Source organism: Neovison vison, chromosome 7 (genome assembly GCF_020171115.1).
Source record: "Neovison vison isolate M4711 chromosome 7, ASM_NN_V1, whole genome shotgun sequence".
Lineage (NCBI taxonomy): Eukaryota > Metazoa > Chordata > Mammalia > Carnivora > Mustelidae > Neogale > Neogale vison.
In genome coordinates this window covers 97,532,519-97,553,027 of record NC_058097.1, presented here as the reverse complement: position 1 = coordinate 97,553,027, position 20,509 = coordinate 97,532,519, and positions in this window count along the sequence as shown.

Here is a 20,509-nt window from a genome sequence, read left to right as displayed (position 1 = left end):
TTCCAACTGTTTAAGTCTACTTCAAACTCCACTTTTGAGAAATACCTTCAAACTTTGCTTTGAAGAAATCCCCTTGGGGGCTCAATTCTCTCACATTATCCCGTTTCCCACCCAAGCCTGCCACCCATCCCCAGGCACTTAGGTTTTACCGTCTCTGTTAATAGTTGTCATTCACAAGTATGTTTTCTGTAGCCTGCAACTTCTTACCTGCTGTTTTCTCCTCAAATTATTCTGTAAGTCTTGAGATTTTTATATGGATTTACTATCACTTTGGTGAGATTTTGGGGAAAAAAATGAAATAAACACGCTCAATTTGTCATGGTTCATCAGGAGTCTCAGATTTCAACAATCCTGCTTTCTCAGATTAACTCTTCCGTTTAATCAGCTAGTTCTTCCCAAACTTCCAGATTTCATCACTGCTGGAGTTGAAAAACCAAAATCTAGGGGGAAAAAAACTTCTGTCTTTGAAGCCCACAGTCTCTGATTTGGAACCTAGTCACTCTCTCTATAGTTACATAATACCAAAATTAGGAGTGTAGTCTTAAAACAGCAGAAATTCTTTTCACAACTTTCTTTCACAAGAAATTCTTTTTCTGTAACTCAGAAATCCACTCTCCATGTTGGAGCAGGGCCGTGCCTTCTCCAGAGGCTCTACAGGAGACTGCATTCCTGACCTCTTGCAGCTTCACTGGTCCTTAACATGTGGCTGTATTTTTCCAATTGTGCCTCTATCTTCACAGACTCTTCCTTGTATGTCTTTCTCTGCCCTCTCTTTTGTGAGAACACTTGTTCTCTCATGTCAGAATCCCCACTCTTTAATTCCATCTGCAAAGACCCTTTTCCCAAGTAAGTCAATATTTACAGGTCCCAGGGATTGGATCTTCATATCCTTGGGTGGTCATTCAGCTGACTACTGTAGTGTGTCAGTGAGGGCATTTGCTTGTAAGCAACAGAAATTGACCCTGGTTGCTGTAGAAGAACAGCAGTCTATTGCAGGAAGCTACTGGAAGCTGACAGCTGGAGACCTGAGATTCAGTTTGGGGAAATGGTGAAGAACAAAGAGGGATGGCTTTGCAGTTGGAACGTCCTGCCTCAGGACAATGTCACTGTGAATAAATTGTAATCAAATTTGTGCCTCTGAGTTATTTGATCAAGATTCAGAGCTTTTCCCAAGGGCATCTGGTTGGCTCAGCCTAGGGCTTGTGTCAAGTCTCTGGTTCTCAAAGGCAGAGATTGTGGCACTTGCCAAAAAGAAGTATCCCAAAATATAGAACAGGGTTGATGTTAGGGAAAGAAGGAAGGGAAGAAGGAAGGAAAAGAAGAAAGGAAGAAAGGGAGGGAGGAAGGAGTCCACTGTAAGGAATAGCTATATTTCTCAATTTAAAAGATGAAGAAACAGGTACTCAGTTCGGTAAGCTTGGAAAATAGGATCTAATTCCAGGGCTGCTAACTTCATAGTTTATATTCTTTCATTCACTGATGCCACCTTCTGCTGTACCAAAATTCACTTTGTTTATAGAAGAATTTTTCATTAATAAAGTAATAAATTGTATATATGTTTCCTAATTCACATGGTAAATAAATGTCAAATATGTAAATGACTGGTTTGAATAAAAGTTAGGCTCTCCCCCCTTATGGAATATAAAAAATATTCAAACTTTATCCTTCAAATAAATATCAAATAGTACCCATTCAAATCTAATCCTGAAAATGCTGTTTTGTAAAATAATGTTGTCATAACTCAAAAAAGATTTAGAAATCTTATTTTTAAAAATTAAGACCATAGTCCCCGTATTCCAAGTTTGTGTCTTAAAGACCAACATGCATGTTTAAAATATAATATTGTGTCTACTGAAATATTTGTTTTAAATGACATCCTGGCAAAAAAAAATTAAATAAAGATGCTTTCAAGAAACAATTTTTTCAGCCTAAATTTTGATCTGCAAACATCTCGTCAGAAAATGGTGGTTGCTACAGAAACCACTAAATTCAGATTTCAAGTTCTATAAAAATTTAGAAGGAGAAGGCACCAACCTTTATGAAGATACTCTTGACTTTCCAGCATTGTAAGAAAACAAAATCTCTATTTTATAATTAAAGAAATTAAGAGAGTTTATATAGATCTGTTTCAAGATCTTAGCACTATAAGCACTCAGAGCTTTAATCCTGGACTAACAACAAAACCCAGGCAAATTTTAAACTTAAAAAAGGATAGGAGAGTTATATCTCAGTTTTCTTTGCAAGAAAGACAAGATAGCTTATAAAAGGCAACTAGAAGAAAAATCAGTTTCTTTGTTTTTCTCTCACTTGAGGCAAAGTTGAGAAAATCTCTATGACAGAGAGAGAGAAAGAAAGCAAGAGAGAGAGCAGGCACCTGCTAGGAAGAAGGCCCCCTTCACTAAGTAAATAATCCCTTCATGGTTTACCAAGGAAAAGCAAAACAAGGAGTATGATAAGGAGTATGATGTAAAATAAGTGCTTTGTGGAAGAAATATTGAATTGCTTTAATTCATTCTTTCACAAAATAGTCTTTATAATTCTAAGTTTAGTTGTTTTAATGAAGATTTCCCCTGTCAATTGTTTCAAAAATAGCGTATGAGAAGGAAAACAGTCTTCTTTTTTTCTCTTAGTTATCTATTAAATGACTTTTTTTTTTTTTTTTTTTTAAGGACACAGGTTCAGGCTTATTAGAGCACAGGCTCAAATATTTGAAATTCTGATTTATATTTAATGGCCTGTTATATAAGTAGCTTGACATAAATAGCTTTTGCCATACCTGCCGACTAACCACGTAGCCCCTTTTCATCTGGTGGCTTCTGCTTGTTCTTCCCACCCAGCTCACATAGTGCCAGCTCCGTAAAGCCTTATCTGGCCTCCCTAAGTAGAGTACTACCGCGCTCCTCGGTAATATTGACGCCATTGAGTCCCACACGTGTCCCTGAGTACCTCAAAGACAGAAATTGTGTGTTACCAAGTCTTTTATTCTGAATGCCATGTACAGCATCTGGTGCAATGGATTAACATTATCATAAATCGTTTTTAAGTGGGTACAGGCCATCTGAGTGAATGAATGCAAGGAAAAAACTGAATGAGCAAAATTCTGTCTCGTGGGGTGAATAACAGAATACATGCCGTCCATCACATTTTTTCCGTTACGAGCTCTAGCCTTTATTTTCTGTAAGACTTGGATTGGTTATTTTGTTCTTGTTGCTGAGACAATGGTAAGAAGGACAGCAGAGAATGAGTGTGAAACAGCTGGGAGCCTAAGACTGAAAGGAGAGGCTGGCTCTGTTTTCATCCCTGCCACTCATTCCAAGGCTCCCACACCAGTTCTCAGAGCCAACCAAACGCCTGTGAGTTTAAAGAGGCCTCCACTGCCGAGCTGGGGTGTCCAGGGCAGGGTCTGATGGTGGCGAACACTAGAGTGTATTTTAATCCTGAAGAAGCCGAAGCCATCCCTTGTGGTTCAGCAGATTTCCCCCACCCTCATACAAAAGCCATGACTTCTGCAAAGCTCTTGGTCATGAGAACTGAAGACTTACTAGAGAAGGAAATATTTCCTTGTTTTTCTAACTACTAAAAAGCAGTCATTTCTGAGATTTTTCATTTGAGGTTTTGGATTCACTCTCAGAGGGAAAAGTGTGGTGGGCGAAAATCCCTGTCATCGTAATGTTTTCGAGATAATGAAAGACACTTGTTTATTTCTCTCAGTAGACGAGGCCTCTGACATCTTCTATGTAAACTGGTAGCTTCTTTGTAAATATTTATAAGAGTTGGAAAAGTCAGAAGGAAAGGAAGTGAATATATACATTTTCTCATCTGTTTAAAGAGAAGACTGTAAATCCCCTACTGAGTTATTCAGCCAAGGAAACATCAAAACCATACTTTAGGGGGAAATGATTAAGTCACTTAGTAGAGAATCAAAACATGAGTGTATGCTATTTATAGACAAATAAATTAAGTAAAATTTTTCCAATTCTGCAGTGCTGGAGGGCTTAAAACACGCTAAATTCATCTACAATTACCGCAAGAAGTCTGATTTTCCTTTTAACCTAAAACTTTTTAAAGACACAGACTGTGTCTGTTCTGTTTGTAGCTCTCTTGCCACTCTCTGGCTTTATATATTCTCCCAGGTGAGTGCTGATACTAACCCAAGAGTCCATTTTCTTTTCTTTTTCCTTAAAGGCTTTTTTCTTCTAATATTTGAGAGCAGCAGGAGAGAGGTTGCCTGAAGCTCTCTTCTACCTTATCTCTTTAATCTCTGCTCCTGTGGAATACTTGATTTTAGGTTCAAGTAAAATACAGAAGGATAAGCCTGGAAAATCATTTTCCAGAAAGTAAGAGGACTGTGAACGGAAATGAGGTATTGTCTAAATGACGCATGATCCTCTCAAAGAGACCCTTACTGCCCAAAGAAGGGACAATTTGAGTTTCAAAAATAATAATAACTGCAACTGATTAAAACACATTTAATATACAAAAAGGGATACATTCATAATTGTATCTTAAAAAGTGAGAAAAACAACCCAAAACTCATTGAATTTTGGACATCCATTAGAGACTGTCTGAGCACCAACTCAGTATTCTCAAAATTGGTAACTGAAGGGAATGAACTCAGCATTTATCTTGCCATCTGGAAATAAATGGTATTTCAGGGTATCCCATAGATCCTATGGATGTAGGAAGAACTTCATATAGAAGTGTTCCCAGTTACTAAATGCAGAAAGAATGATGGAATTAGAAAAGCGTTATGCAACCCTTAATGAAGTGCCTAACAGGGAATCATCATCCATAGAGGATAAAATTATTAAATGTAAGGTTGATGAGTAATTGTTGTCCAAACAGAGACATTTTGCAAGTGAAAGGTGTACTATGAATAATTATGAAAGACAAGAGGCATGCACTGAGGCAACCCAGACAAAGGTATGTCAGGTCATCCTATGCTCAGGAGTCTGACAGTGACGAGAATAGCCTGTCACTGTCCGAAGTCACTGATCACTTTCCGCAGACCAATCAGACCTAATGCGCCTTCTGTAACAAGGCAGGATGAAGAACTCAACACTATGATGCATTCTTGCAAAATCAGTGCATAGATCTGTGTGTATATATTATATAATTATGTATTTTATATGATAATGTATATATAATACACACTAATATATCACTGTATTATAATGTACAAAAAAATGCATAGAGAAAGACTTTAAATCATCTTGTCTCCAGTCAACAAGAAACACAGGAGATAGAAAACAAGTCAGATGATACCAGGGGAAGTATTACCCAAATCCAGAATATGGTCTGCTGCGATTCCTTCAACACTGCAGTAGTGTTTTAGAACATGATTATAGCAGGTTTGAATGAGACTAAAACAGATTAAAATGGCTTTTAAGCCGACTTCTAAAAAGCATGATGCAAGAAAATTAACTAAAAAGGCAGTCTGGGGACTACTTGGGTAAATTTTAATATGAATTGGGCATTAGGTGATATTAAAGAATTGTTGATAAGTGTAGAGGTGACACCAATGACATCATGATGCTGTAAGAAGTCCCTGACCACCTCCAGGTGTTGAGATAACTGGGAGTGAAAAACATGACAGCTGGATATTGTTTTAAACTACTGCAGCCAAAGAGGAAGGTGGTAAATGAGAGAGCTCTGACAAAATACTGATGGTTGTTGAAGGAAGGCAGGTGGGTTAGGGTTAGTGGAGCCTCTACATTGTTTCTCCGTGTCTCCCAAACCTCTGCACTGTGCCACGGGCCACCTCTGCCTCCTGGCTCCTGGATGTGGACTGGTAGCTCCCACAGGCCATCCTTAAATCTCATTTTTACCCATTACCACACAAAGTTATATTGTTTTGTTTTGTTTTTCGTTTTTTAATTTTTTTATAAACATATAATGTATTATTAGCCCCAAGGGTATAGGTCTTTGAATCGCCAGGTTTATACACTTCACAGCACTCACCATAGCACATACCCTCCCCACAATGTCCATAACCCCACCACCCTTTCCCTACACCCCCGCCCCAGCAACCCTCAGTTTGTTTTGTGTGAGATTAAGAGTCTCTTATGGTTTGTCTCCCTCCCTTCCTACCCCCAAAACCCCCTATGTTGCATCTCCACTTTCTCATATCAGGGAGATCATACGATAGTTGTCTTTTTCTGATTGACTTATTTTGCTAAGCATGATACCCTCTAGTTCCGTCCACGTTGTCGCAAATGGCAAGATTTCATTTCTTTTGATGGCTGCATAGTATTTCATTGTGTGTGTGTGTGTGTGTGTGTGTGTATCTCACATCTTCTTTATCCATTTATCTATTGATGGACATTTAGGTTCTTTCCATATCTTGTCTATTGTGGACATTGCTGCTATTAACATTAAGGTGCACATGCCCCTTCGGATCACTACGTTTCTATCGTTAGAGTAAATACCCAGTAGTGTAATTGCTGGGTTATAGGGTAGCTCTATTTTCAACTTATTGAGGAACCTCCATGCTGTTTTCCAGAGTGGTTGCACCAGGTTGCATTCCCACCAACAGGATAGGAGGGTTCCCCTTTCTCTGCATCCTTGCCAGCATCTGTCATTTCCTCACTTGTTAATTTTAGCCATTCTGACTGGTGTGAGGTGGTATTTCACTGTGGTTTTGATTTTTGATTTGTATTTCCCTGATGCCCAGTGATGTTGAGCACTTTTTCATGTGTCTGTTGGCCATCTGGAACTCTTCTTTGCTGAAATGTCTGTTCATGTCTTCTGCCCATTTCTTGATTGGATTATTTATTCTTTGGGTGTTGAGTTTGCTAAGCTCTTTATAGATTTTGGACACTAGCCCTTTATCTGATATGTTGTTGGCAAATATCTTCTCCCATTCTGTCAGTTGTCTTTGATTTTGTTAACTGTTTCCTTTGCTGTGCAAAAGCTTTTGATCTTGATGAAATCCCAGTAGTTCTTTTTTGCCCTTGCTTCCCTTGCCTTTGGCGATGTTCCTAGGAAGATGTTGCTGCGGCTGAGGTCGAAGAGGTTGCTGCCTGTGTTCTCCTCAAGGATTTTGATGGATTCCTTTCTCACATTGAGGTCCTTCATCCATTTTGAGTCTATTTTTGTGTGTGGTGTAAGGAAATGCTCCAATTTCATTTTTCTGCATGTGGCTGTCCAATTTTCCCAACACCATTTATTGAAGAGGCTGTCTTTTTTCCATTGGACATTCTTTCCTGCTTTGTCGAAGATTAGTTGACCATAGAGTTGAGGGTCTATTTCTGGGCTCTCTATTCTGTTCCACTGATCTATGTGTCTGTTTTTGTGCCAGTACCATGCTGTCTTGATGATGACAGCTTTGTAATAGAGCTTGAAGTCCGGAATTGTGATGCCACCAACTTTGGCTTTCTTTTTCAATATCCCTTTGGCTATTCGAGGTCTTTTCTGGTTCCATATAAATTTTAGAATTATTTGTTCCATTTCTTTGAAAAAGATGGATGGTACTTTGATAGGAATTGCATTAAATGTGTAGATTGCTTTAGGTAGCATAGACATTTTCACAATATTTATTCTTCCAATCCAGGAGCATGGAACATTTTTCCATTTTTTTGTGTCTTCCTCAATTTCTTTCATGAGTACTTTATAGTTTTCTGAGTATAGATTCTTAGCCTCTTTGGTTAGGTTTATTCCTAGGTATCTTATGGTTTTGGGTGAAATTGTAAATGGGATTGACTTCTCAATTTCTCTTTCTTCTCTCTTGTTGTTGGTGTAGAGAAATGCAACTGATTTCTGTGCATTGATTTTATATCCTGACACTTTACTGAATTCCTGTACAAGTTCTAGCAGTTTTGGAGTGGAGTCTTTTGGGTTTTTCACATATAGTATCATATCATCTGTGAAGAGTGATAATTTGACTTCTTCTTTGCCAATTTGGATGCCTTTAATTTCCTTTTGTTGTCTGATTGCTGAGGCTAGGACTTCTAGTACTATGTTGAATAGCAGTGGTGATAATGGACATCCCTGCCATGTTCTGACATTAGCAGAAAAGCTCTCAATTTTTCTCCATTGAGAATGGTATTTGCAGTGGGTTTTTCATAGATGGCTTTGATAATATTGAGGTATGTGCCCTCTGTCCCTACACTTTGAAGAGTTTTGATCAGGAAGGGATGCTATACTTTGTCAAAAGCTTTTTCAGCATCTATTGAGAGTATCATATGGTTCTTGTTCTTTCTTTTATTAATGTATTGTATCATATTGGTTGATTTGCAGATGTTGAACCAACCTTGCAGTCCTGGAATAAATCCCACTTGATCGTGGTGAATAATCCTTTTAATGTACTGTTGGATCCTATTGGCTAGTATTTTGGTGAGAATTTTTGCATCTGTGTTCATCAAGGATATTGGTCTGTAATTCTCTTTTTTGATGGGGCCTTTGTCTAATTTTGGGATCAAGGTAATGCTGGCCTCCTAAAATGGGTTTGGAAGTTTTCCTTCTATTTCTATTTTTTGGAACAGTTTCAGGAGAATAGGAATTAGTTCTTCTTTAAATGTTTGGTAGAATTCCCCTGGGAAGCTGTCTGGCCCTGGGCTTTTGTTTGGAGATATTTGATGACTGTTTCAATCTCTTTACTGGTTATGGGTCTGTTCAGGTTTTCTATTTTTTTCCTGGTTCAGTTGTGGTAGTTTATATGTCTCTAGGAATGCATCCGTTTCTTCCAGATTGTCAAATTTGTTGGCGTAGAGTTGTTCATAATATGTTCTTATAATTGTTTATATTTCTTTGGTGTTGGTTGTCATCTCTCCTCTTTCATTCATGATTTTATTTATTTGGGTCCTTTCTCTTTTCTTTTTGATAAGTCTGGCCAGGCATTTATCAATCTTATTAATTCTTTCAAAGAACCAGCTCCTAGTTTCATTGGTTTGCTCTGTTGTTGTTTTTTGAGGTTTTTTTGTTTGTTTGTTTTGTTTTGTGTGTGGTTTTTTTTGTTTGTTTGTTTCTATTTCATTGATTTCTGCTCTGATCTTTATGATTTCTCTTCTCCTGCTGGGTTTAGGCTTTCTTTGTTGTTCTTTCTCTAGCTTCTTTAGGTGGAGGGTTAGGTTGTGTATTTGAAACCTTTCTTGTTTCTTGAGAAAGGCTTGTACTGCTATATATTTTCCTCTCAGGACTGCCTTTGCTGTGTCCCACAAATTTTGAACCATTGTGTTTTCATTATCATTTGTTTCCATGAATTTTTTCAATTTTTCTTTAATTTCCTGGTTGACCCATTCATTCTTTAGAAGGATGCTGTTTAGTCTCCATGTATTTGGGTTCTTTCCAAATTTCCTTATGTGGTTGAGTTCTAGCTTCAGAGCATTGTGGTCTGAAAATATGCAGGGAATGATCCCAATCTTTTGATACCGGTTGAGTCCTGATTTATGACCTAGGATGTGATCTATTCTGGAGAATGTTCCATGTGCACTAGAGAAGAATGTGTATTCTGTTGCTTTGGGATGGAATGTTCTGAATATATCTGTGATGTCCATCTGGTCCAGTGTGTCATTTAAGACCTTTATTTCCTTGCTGATCTTTTGCTTGGATGATCTGTCCATTTCAGTGACAGGAGTGTTAAAGTCCCCTACTATTATTGTATTATTGTTGATGTGTTTCTTTGATTTTGTTATTAATTGGTTTATATAGTTGGTAGCTCCCATGTTAGGGGCATATTTAAAATTGTTAGATCTTCTTGTTGGACAGACCCTTTGAGTATGATATAGTGTCCTTCCTCATCTCTTATTATAGTCTTTGGCTTAAAATCTAATTGATCTGATATAAGGATTGCCACCCCAGCTCTCTTTTGATGTCCATTAGCAGGGTAAATTGTTTTCCACCCCCTTACTTTAAATATAGAGGTGTCTCTGGGTCTAACATGAGTTTCTTATAGGCAGCTTATTGATGGATTTTGGTTTTTTATCCATTCTGATACCCTGTGTCTTTTGATTGGGGCATTTAGCCCATTAACATTCAGGGTAACTATTGAGAGATATGAATTTTGTGCCATTGTATTGCCTGTAAGGTGACTGTTACTGTATATGTCTCTGTTCCTTTCTGATCTACTACTTTTAGGCTCTCTCTTTGCTTAGAGGACCCCTTTCAATATTTCCTGTAGAGCTGGTTTGGTGTTTGCAAATTCTTTCAGTTTTTGTTTGTCCTGGAAGCTTTTTATCTCTCCTTCTATTTCAAGGGTAGCCTAGCTGGATATAGTATTCTTGGCTGCATGTTTTTCTCATTTAGTGCTCTGAATATATCATGCCAGTTCTTTCTGGCCTTCCAGGTCTTTGCCTGCCAATCTAATATTTTTACCATTGTATGTAACAGACTTGTTTTCCCAGGCTGCTTTCAGGATTTTCTCTTTGTCACTAAGACTTTCCCTTTGCCATATTAGGGAAATTCTCTCCAATAATTCTCTCCAATATACCTTCTGCTCCCCTCTCTCTTTTTTCTTCTTCTGGAATCCCAATTATTCTAATGTTATTTCATCTTATGGTATCACTTATCCTTCAAATTCTCCCCTCATGGTCCAGTAGTTGTTTGTCTCTTTTGCTCAGCTTCTTTATTCTCTGTCATTTGGTCTTTTATATCACAAATTCTTTCTTTTGCCTCATTTATCCTAGCAGTAAGAGCCTCCATTTTTTATTGTGCCTCATTAATAGCTTTTTTGATTTCAACTTGGTTAGACTTTAGTTCTTTCATTTCTTCAGAAAGGGCTTTTATTTCTCTGGACAGGGTGTCTCTTAATATCTTCCATGCCTTTTTCAAGCCTGGTTAGAACCTTGAGAATCATCATTCTGAACTCTAGATCTGACATATTACCAATGTCCGTATTGATTAGGTCCCTAGCCTTCAGTACTGCCTCTTGTTCTCTTTTTTGTGGTGATTTTTTCCACCTTGTCATTTTGTCCAGATGAGAGTATATGAAGGAGTAAATAAAATACTAAAAGGGTGGCAAAGACTCCAGGAAAATGTGTTTTAACCAAATCAGAAGAGACCCCAAATCAGGGGGAGGGAGGAAGGGGGTAAAAAGAAGTTCAGAAAAACAATTAAAAAAAGAAAACAAATAAAGAAAAATGAAAAAAATATATATATATATATATTAGACTGGTGACTAGAACAGGGTCACCCACTTAATTTTGGGAGTATTTTGGTCTCTTAGAAGAAACTACCTCCCCAAATTTTAAAGAATCAAAAACATATATAAGGGTAAACACAATGAAGGGTTGGAATATGACTATAAAGGTGAAAAAAATTCTTTTAATTTCTAAAAAAGGAGTTGATAAAGTAAGTTGGTTGGGAGAATAAAGAAAAACAACATGGAGAGAATTTGCTTGGGCTGGAGACTAGAACAAGCCCAGTGCTAGACTTAAGGTGTATTTTGATCTATTAGAAGAAGTTGTACCCCAAAATTTTTTAGAAGAAAAAACCCCTATGTGTATACAGAAAATAAAGTTAGATACAATGAAGGATAAAATATAACTATAATAATGAAGGTTTAAAAAAGATTATTTTTTTATGAAAGGTATTGTTAAGATAAACTAGTTTTTAAAAAAAACATTAGAAGAGGAAAGGGTAAAGTTAAAAACAATTTAGTGGAAGAGAAAAAAATAAAATTAAAAAGTTTATTAACTTTGCAATACTGAAGAATCATGGGGAGAAAGCCTTGAATTCTATGCTTTGCTTTCTCCTCCTCTGGAATTCTGCTGTTCTCCTTGGTAAGTGAACTTGGTCTTGGCTAGATTCCTTGTTGATCTGGGGGAAGGGCCTGTTGTAAGGATTCTCAAGTGTCTTTGCCTGAGGCAGAATTGCACCGCCTTTACCAGGCACCAGGCTAAGTAATCCGCTGGGGTTTGCTTTCGGGAGCTTTTGTTCCCTGAGCGCTTCCCGTAGAGTTCCGGAGGACGGGAATACAAATGGCGGCCTCCGGGTCTCTGGCCCGGAGGAGATGAGGGCTTGGGGCCCCACTCCTCAGTGCGCCCTCAGAGAAAAGCGCTCATCCCTCCCATCTCCCTGGCCTCCGGCTGCGCTCCGAGCTTACCCAGCCTGTGACAAAGAGTCTCTGTCTCTCGCATGCAGCTAACTCCGCCTGGAGTCTCCGAACCCCGCAGATCCCTGAGCTCCCCCAGAGGGTGTCTCCCCGGATCTTGTGGGGACCCCACTCACAGAGCAGTGGCCTGTGCCATGGATTATGGTTCAAGGTAACCCCGGGCTGAGAGCTCACTCCCCAGCTCTGTCTCTGTAGCCGGCTTCCCCACTCTAATACCTGCGAGCTCTGCGACACTCAGACACCCCCGATCCTTCTGTGACCCTGCGGGACCTGGGGCCACGCTGACCCCATGTGGGCTTTGCCCCGGTTTAGCCTCTGGAGCGATGTCCCTCAGCGGAACAGACTTTTAAAAGTCCTGATTTTGTGCTCCGTTGCTCCGCCACTTGCTGGGAGCCGGCCCCTCCCCCCGGGGTCTATCTTCCCGTAGCTTTGGATTCACTTCTCCACTGGTCCTGCTTTTCAGAAAGTGGTCGATTTTCTGTTTCTAGAATTGTTCCTCTTCTTTTCTCCAATCTCCTGTTGGATTTGTAGGTGGTCAGAATGGTTTGATAAGCTATCTAGCTGATCTCCTGCTACCTGATGTCGTCTCAGTCTGCTACTCCTCTGCCGTCTTGACTCCGCCTGTCTCCAAAGTTGTATTGTTATTTTAAACTTCATGAACAGGTGAAAGGAGGAGAAAGTAAACAGAATGATAAGACAGGAAATAATGTCTTCCTAGCTTTTATTCTGACATGGGATTTGTTAAAGTCCACACATAGGGCTAGAAAACTCTCCCCTCCTCCCTTCTCGATTCTTTGGCTGGTCAAACGAGACAGTAGACATAACATAGATTAACAGGAGGAAAAACAAACAAATTTTGTATCTATGGTAGCCCCATAGAAACATGACTCCCTTGCAGTCAGGTAATTGAGACTCACATACCATCCTGAGCTGAGGAGCTAAGGAGTAGATGGTAGTTGTCCAGAGCTTGAAAATGGAGGAAAGCAATTCACAGGGAAATGAGAAGAGCAAATATTGGGTAATAAATGTTTGCTGTGCAATGCAGATGTCTTCCTGATACAATATACTCACACCTCCTCCACCCCAGCCACACACACCCCCCCCGCACTCTCCCACCCCCCCACCCCCAGTAATAGCTTTCTTCCTGGTACAGGAATCTAAATTCTTTCAGTCAGTTAAGGAGGTGTGGTTAAAGCTGTCCCTAAATCTGCTGGGCCTTTATTGTCTTCAACTTAGAATGATTGACATGCCACAATGGCACAAATGGCACATTCTGGGAAGTTGATGGTAAATTATAATTATCGTAGTACATTTCTCTAAGTCTGAGTAAAGCTATTGGATCTCACATAGAGGCATAGGTGCACACACACACCCCCTCCTACCAAGGATTATCACTAATACTCTACCATTCCATAGTCTACTGAGGGGGGAAAATCTATCCTTAACTTTTTTGTAACTGCAACTCAGCTTCTCCCCTTGGTCAGCTGGTCCTTTATATTATCATGCAGGGTGGTGGTAGTTCCTTCTCCTCAGTGGCATGTTGGTCCAAAATAAGTATTGCTGAACATACTAGAAAAAATTAAAAAAGTCTGTGAGTTACATACCCTTTAATGATATATCCCTTAGCTATAGAGAGTTCATGTCATGGCTTTAAAACTGTAATTTGTAAAGACCCAGTTATGCCTCCAGACCCGGTACTGACCTTTTTCCCAGCCTGGTGTGGAAGTGGGGAGGTGGTTTCCAGTCTCCCAGTTACATTAATTTTAATAGAGTTAAATTAAGTTAAATTGAACAGAAAGCTCTGAAAGTCATGCTGTCATGTAAAGTTTGAGATTTGAGTGCTGAAATTTATTCCAGGTTAAGTAGTATCAAAATTAGCAAAATGAGGGCAAGTACTACTCCAGTTACTTCAGGGAATTAGACAGACTCTAGATAGTACTGATTCTCTTTCAGCAGAAAAATGAGAAGCCATGGAAACAAAAGCTGTAGGCCAAGGACTGCCGACATGAATAACAAAAGCTGACCTTGAACCTTATCCCTCAGGATCATAGATTTAGGCACATTTCCTGTAACCTGAGAACGTAATGGGCTTGGAATCACCCTGAAGCAGCAGTGGAGTTAGAGTGGAATGTACTAGGTGGTGTGCTACCTTCTTGCAGACCATGTGTTCCGGATCAACACTAACAACCATATGGTAGGCATTGGGCTAGGTCCTATATTTAGGAGCGTGTAACATCAAGGGTACTTAAAATCACATTAGATACATAAAACAAGGCTGACTGTATGAAAAAGTCAAATGGGAAAAGTCAACACCCAAGCTACTCTTAAAATAAACAAAATAAGAAATGCTTTGAAAAGTAAAATAAAGAGTTTTCAAGAGAGAAGTTAAGAACAGTGAGTTCTGAAAAACTTAGAAATGGACAATTTCTTTTTATCCCAGGAAAGGGGATATGGCAGAGAGGCATTCTAAAAGAGATGGGACTTGATATTGGCTTTGGGGAAAAAAATAAAGCAGGGAGAATGCCCGACCATAAGAACAAGTGAAAGGCACTGAACAGCCAGTGAAATTCTGCAATTCACAGACTGACAAATGCTGGAGTAGGGACTACTACTACTATAGGGTAGAAGTAAGAGGAGAAAGATGGTTTGGTACCATTGTCTTGGGGTCCCTTACCTAGTGTCTCCTAAGCATCAGATCCTGTCCTCTCATGCTAACCCATGTAGCTCAGTGGCTTACCAACCCAACAGTGAGCCAGTACTATGGCTGAACCACCGTAAGACTTTCTGCTCAAGTGTTTCTTGTTCTCCCCTTCTAAAACATAGCTAGATCTTGCCTGAGTCTTTGTCTCTTGGTGTTCCACAAACAAGTCATTGATGAAGTGTCCAAAACAAGTCCATTCCGGATATAACTCAGTCGTTAAGTATTGAAAACTACAGATTTTGAAAACATTTATTTTATTTACACAAATCCAGACTTCAGACTTATAATTTTAGTGTGACTTACCCATTCCCAAACAAAAATATTGGTTAATTTAATTTATTCACTGTTCTTTTTTAAAAAATCCATTTGTAATGTTCTTCATTACTATTTATTTTTTACTCTGTCCAGTGGAATCCCATTTTCTCAATTATTTTCATTGATTCAGGAGTTTACCTCCTTGACTATTTTTCCTAAAATGGGCTGATTTAAGAAAACTGGCCCTGACTGTTTTAGCTCATTGCTTCTAACAATGTACTATTATGTAAAACTTTGTTAACTTTTCTATTAAATGCATCCTTAACTCCAAACAAGTAAAACTCTATTCATCATCCCTGCCCCACTGTACTACTAACCTTGCCCACTGCCTGAATGTAAACAAATGACTGTAGTTTACATTAAAACTTAATAGGGTCTTTGGTTGCTTAAAGTTGATGGCTCATTTGTCTGCAATGAACAAACATATTCTCACACTAAGTCAAGGAAAGGATCCTTATACTAAAAATACCAGTGAACTAGGAAGTAAACATTAGCAGGGAGTAAGGCAGCTCTAGGGACTGGCTATCCACTTTGTTACCACAGTGTCCTCTTTGAGCGTCTTTACTCTGTGAATCTACTTTAGGCGCTCTCTGTGTGAATCAGAACTTTTTGCACTTGTAAACATTCTGATTCTTCACAATTTCAGCTTTGCCTTATCATGACCATTCTAGCCTGGATCTTCCTCATGGGATCCCTTTAGACAAATTTTGTCATCTCTCTGATATTTTCAATGTAGTAATTCCTAGAGAGGAAAGTGATTGCCTCAGTATACCTTTCATACTAAGCCATGGATGTAAAATTATAGATTGTACAGTGATTTGTTGGCTTGCCAATTGGCTTACTGTGCTTAGGTCAAGCGTCCAACTTTGACAGTCTGTGACTAAGGGGCCAATATATTCTGGGACAAAATTTAGTCACTATCCCTTCAGCTATGCCCTAGGTGGAGCTATTTCTCTTCGAAGAAGAAGCAGATGTGGGAAGCCCTAAACCTGTGAAATACATAGATGTACCACAGTCCCTGAGCAATGGACCCGTGAAAGGTATGAAAGTAATGGACTTTGCACCCACCATGAGAAGAAGAGATTCTTAACTCAGGGTTGGTCTTAGGAAACATTGCAGCAGGTTGTTGGTTTTTTAGGGTATGAGTGAGGTTCTGGATCTATTCAGACACTGAAGGATGCCTGCAGATTCTGAATAACCCCTCTCCAGGATTCCTGCCAAGAGGTCATCCTGTTTCAACTTGGATACCTCTGGTGATAGGGAGCTCATTTACAGGGGCTATGAGCATTCTAAGGAACTGATATCACGGAAAGGAAGAGTATGTTCAGTTATGTTCAGTATTTATGTTTTAGTATGAAAAACCATGTTTTCATTTGCCTGTGCATTAGTTAGGACATAAATAACAGAAACAGACTTTGAGAGCTAAAATACAAAATAAATATATTGATGGAGTATTTCTGTATAAAAACTTGAGAGCAGGCTTGGGGAAAACAGGAATCAAAGCATCTGTGGGAGTTTAATGAGTCTGTAGATCTTTCCTCTAAATATTCCAAGTAATGTTAGGCAGTTACCAATCCTTCTTACCCCTGCATTTCCAAATTTAACATTCTGAAATCTTAAGAAGCATCATTTGCCCCCCAAAAAAGAATCAGCAAATCCACCCTTCAGTGGTCAGCTATGATTCCAGGGTGAACTGGCAGAAACATGCTTCTTGGAGTCTTCTCCTGGGGAGGCTGGTGGACAGTTCTAAGAGAAGGGTGATGCAGAGCAGAGAGGCCATCACATCCGTGAGTAAAAGTCCAAACCCTTTCAGATAGTATTCACATGCCTCAGTGATCTGGTCTCAACCTCTGTCTTCAGCATCATGTTTGGCTACTTGTTTTCCCTATTTGGCCCTTTATTTGGGTCACCCATGACTGTGACTAATGATACCATTTACCGTCACACTTTTTCCTCTGTTCCTGCTATTCCCTCGGCAGGGAAGCCACACCCATAATTGTCCCGTCAATGCCTCACTTTAAAATTTTCGTTTCTATCCATTAATTTAATAGTATCATTTTAAAAACAGACTGTCCTTACCTATCTTCAGTCTTATCTCTGCTTCCCAGAGTACCGGCTGTCAGCTGCTGGGGCTGCCTCTTAGGATATATATATCAATACTGTCCCATATAAAATTTGTACCCTTCCATTTTACTTTCTATTTTTATTTTCATTCATCCTTACTGGCTTCCCACTATGGGAGCTTCCTTCTCTGTCCATTTACACTTTCCCTCTCTTCTCCATGTTTCGAAGATAGTTTATATGCTTATAAGTTTTAGTGTAAAACTCCTCAGCATGTATGTTACTATAACAATGGAAAGATTAATGACAGCTAAGCCACACAGGGTACATCTGTTTTCTTGCATAATCTTTTCTTTTCCATGGACCTAATAATTGGTTGATTCTTAGTCGCTGTGTTTTCTGAATGCTTATCATCAGCTTATCAATAATTTCTCTGCCATTGATACAAATCTCACTGTTAGGCTTAAAGATATTGAATAATGTATCCATCTCATCTTCTTCTTTGAAACATTCCTCTGGAGTCTTATCCCTCTGAGTACAATCTAGAAAGGCTGTTTTCCAGAAATGTGGCAACTCTGTAAAGTTTGGACATCTCTTCACCATCTTCTTGGGGTTTCTCTTTCCTTCTCTCCAGTGCATAATTTAGTATCTTCCTTTCTCTTTGTGTTCTCCCATATAAACTCCCCAAAACTGCATGCATGATTAGTTGTAAAGAGCTTTTGTGACAGAAACTATGGTTCCTCCAACCTAACTCTTGATTACTTTGGCTATATATAGAATTCTGTGTTGAAATAATTTTTCCTCAAAATTTCAAAAGCACTGAGCCCTATTAATGTAGCTTCCACATTTATCATTATAAATTTGAAAGCATTTTAATTCTAGAGACTTTGGACATAATCCTTCCCTCACTCCCTCCCCTACCTCCTCTCATCCTCTCTCATGTATATTTCTGTGTTTCCGATTTTAGGATCTTCTCTTTGTCCACAGTGTTCTCAAATTTCATGATGATGTATGTTTTGTGTGCTTTTCTTATCCATTTTGCCAGACAACTGAAGGGTACTTTCAATCTGGAAACTTTGATTTTTCAGTTTTAGTAATCTGTCCTAATGTATTATTTGGTAATTTGCTCCCTTTAGATAGCTATTTTATCTTTCTGGAAGTCTTATCTTCCCTTTTAGAAACCATAAAATTGATCTTAAATTTTTTCTATTTTTTTTTCACCTTTTTTTCAGTCATGCTCTTTGTTATTCTATTTTTTTTTTGAGATTTTTCTATGATAGTCTCTAAAGGAGGGGACTCATGATGAATATGGGTGTATTTGTGTGTATAAGATTCGGAATACATAGATGGTAAACATGTTTACGGACAAAATGCCTCTGTAAATTCTTTAACTCTCCCATATTCCTAATTCAGTTCCATCTACAGTTAAGATTTTTTTCATTGGTGTTTCTTCATAGTGTACTGTTCAGAATAGCCAAATATTTATGGTTTTTATGGTAGAATCTACATTAAGATACATGTTTCCTAAAGGAAGGACAAAGATATTAAAGTTCTTGGTTGTGTTGTGACTAGTGGATAATTAGTTAGACTAGTGGATAATTTAGTAAGCAAATTGAAATGGTTTTTGTACCATGTTCTCCAGAAACCTGTTTTATGAAGAGTCACATTATCATGCAGATTAGTCTTTCATTTGCTTCTCTTAGATTTTTTTTTCTCAGTTCTAAGTACCCATCCCACCATACAACAGAATCAAGCTTATGACTGCTCCCCACATCCAGTCACCCCCCCCCCATCAACTTCCAACAGTAATGGGAAGCTGATGACGATCACTGTCAGGTAACATATCTGCACTTTTGCTGGAGGCGTTTTTTACCCAATGCTTTCACCCAAAGGACAGTGGTTAATAATGACACCCGCCATCAGCCATCCCTGTGGCCATAGACCGGAACTGGAACATTCGGAGCTTCTGAGGCCACATCATGTAGGCAGGAGCATCTCACTCCTGTATAGTGAATTCAGCTGGATTCCAAGAGTATAAAGGACATTGTCTTTTCCCAAAGTCTGCCTCTCCGTGAATATTTTGTTTTGGTGAACGACATGGTATAGAATAATTTCTAACTCTTCTCTCATTTACACTGCTTGGTCAACAAGGCTTTTGATTATACCACCTAAATATTTCTGGAAATTTTTATTTCCTTTTTTTTCTGTTGCCACTGCATGATTGCATGCAGTAATCATTCCTTTCTGAACCACTGTGGTTGCTTCCTCGTTACCTGCCTACCTTCAGGCTTGCCCACACTCAGCTCGTCCTCTATACTTCTGTCAGTGCTTGTGCTACAAAATACACAATTTATGTTTTTATGATTATATGAACATAATTGTGATTATGTTCACCCACATCTTGAGTTATCCTTTTTATTAGCACCTGTTGGTTTCTAAGGAAAACTCAAATTCTAAACCGTGCTCCTGGAGCCATGTTCCAAGCTGGGCTCTTGCGGCCCTTACCCTTGCTCGGGCTAACTAGCGTTCCAGCTGTAAGTGGCACAGCATTTGTGGGGCCCACCACACAATGGAAATACAGGCGACATATTGAAGTATTCAGAATTTCAAGATGAGGGGGGTATAGCTCAGTGGTAGAGCATTTGACTGCAGCATTTCAAGATGAGGATAGAAAAGTGTTAAACCAAACATAGGGTCTTTCTAAATGTGGGGTTAACGAGACTGCACAGTACTGCATGTTCATGAAGCCAGTTCTTGGCCCAGCCTCTAAACACCAAAATGAATGATAACAATGCGACTGCTACTAAAGACCGTTTTCTTAGGACTATTTTCGAAGCCTGAAATGTGCCATGATACCCAACTCACCATTCTTGTTTCCTTGGCTCAGATGGTTTTTTTCTTCCTGCCCTTCCTCCTTCTTGACCTTGCTGCATCCCACTATTCCTCGTAAACTCCATTCAGTTATCTTCAGCGCTGGAACTGTGTTTCCTAACCTCTCCCCTCCTAACTTCCAGCTTTGAGTACATGTCTCCCTACCATCCCATGTATATGTGCTTGTGGTGGATTCTATGATTAAATTATTTATATCTTTGTCTTTCTCCTAGGCTTGGGCTCTCCTACCCCTTGACATCCACAGAGCCTCATACAGCCTAAGTACAGAGTATGTGCATAATAAAAGATGATTGATTATAAAATTTAAAAAAACTTATTTTAGAATTTAGAAGTTCAGAATTTTATTTCTGTGTTTCATAACATATAATTCTTATCTTTGCACAGAGTGAAAAGGACCTATTTTGCTACCATATACCAGCATATTCTGTGTTAAAACAGCCTTCACTGTGTGTCATGAAGATTAGAGGGAATAATTTGACCTTTAAAGTTGA